Here is a 1,391-nt window from a genome sequence, read left to right as displayed (position 1 = left end):
CTGAACACACACTTACAACCCCATTCTCCAGGGTTGTGTTCATTGGGTACAAACGGATGAAAATATGTCCAAACAGAATCTGAAAATAAACCTTCTTTTGAAGTTCATTTAAACTTTTTCATGCCTACCGCGCACGACCCTGGTTTGGTCTTTAGGGTCTCACCCCTATCCTTCCAAATCCCTGAATCTCTCTACCTCCAGGCCCAGTCATTTGTAAACCCACACTTCTATACAGTACACACACACCTGGTCTATTTTGGAGCATCTCACCCCCCTTCCGCCCTCTCATCTCCTCCAGGCCCAGTGTCGTCTGAGCGAGGCGTCCCAGCGGTTGGACGTCCTGAAGGACTCTCTGGACCGGCGTCTGGCTGACCTGCCKGAGGACCACCCCAAGGCCTGCCTCATCAAGGAGGAACTAGTCCTGGCCTCCTCCCCGGCCTTCAGCTCCCGCCACAGTGCCCCCTACCTTCACAACCAGTACAGCACCCTCAGCAAGCCCTCCCCGCTCACTGGTGAGAGACACTGGTCTAAATGTGTCAATAGGATTGACYGCACACACTGTCAATAGTATCCAACACATTCAATAGTCTACTAATATAATATACCATTTAGCAGACTCTTTTATMCAAAGTGACTTAGTCATGCGTGCATACATTTTACATACATTCACACTCGTTCTGTTTCACTGGCATCATGCCCTGGCTTATGGATTGTTCTTGATTGTGAACTATTGATAGTGGTTTCATAGCGGTTAGCTTCACAATGCCAAAGCGGGCACAATATCTAGATTATTTCAAATAAACTTTGATAGGAGCATCTTTACATCAAGTGATTAAGCTTTTKCTTTAGGTTAGATGGTGGTGTCTCGGGAACATGACCCATGTGCTTACTGTCTTTCTCTGACCTCGCCCCCTTGTCTTCAGGTACTCTCCAGGTGCAGCTGCTGGGCTGTGTGGGGGTGTTGGAGGTGGTCCCGGGGCGCAGTAAGGGCACGGCGGTCATGCTGCCCTGCTACAGCCCTGGGGAGGGACGCTCCTTCATGAACCGCAGCAGCAAGAGCAACCTGTACGCACGCAGCGGGAGCGTCAGCGGCAAGACTCCCAGCAAGACTGACGAACTCTCCTGTGAGTGGCTAGGGTGGAGTGTGTGTGTGTGTGTGTGTGTCAAATTAACCATATCGTTACCATGGAATTACCCATATGGATTGTGCTGTTAAATGGATGTTTATGTACAGGTGTATTTGTGTAATGTGTGTGTGTGTATAATACATGTATGTGTGTGTGTGTAGCGGAGGTGAGTGCGGTGCTGAAGATGGATAACTCAGTGGTGGGTCAGACAGCCTGGAAGAGTGTAGGGGAGCAGGCCTGGGACCAGACCTTCACTGTGGAGCT

At 50.0% G+C, this 1,391-nt stretch overlaps 1 pseudogene; it reads left to right on the top strand.

Moving 5' to 3' along the window:
• LOC112067977 (serine/threonine-protein kinase N2-like) overlaps positions 1–1,391 on the top strand; it is a 12,746-nt pseudogene that overhangs the window by 5,094 nt on the left and 6,261 nt on the right.

Source organism: Salvelinus sp. IW2-2015, unplaced genomic scaffold, assembly GCF_002910315.2.
Source record: "Salvelinus sp. IW2-2015 unplaced genomic scaffold, ASM291031v2 Un_scaffold19, whole genome shotgun sequence".
NCBI lineage: Eukaryota > Metazoa > Chordata > Actinopteri > Salmoniformes > Salmonidae > Salvelinus > Salvelinus sp. IW2-2015.
The sequence above is the reverse complement of the archived record's forward strand: the minus strand, read 5'-3'. Positions and strand labels throughout refer to the sequence as shown.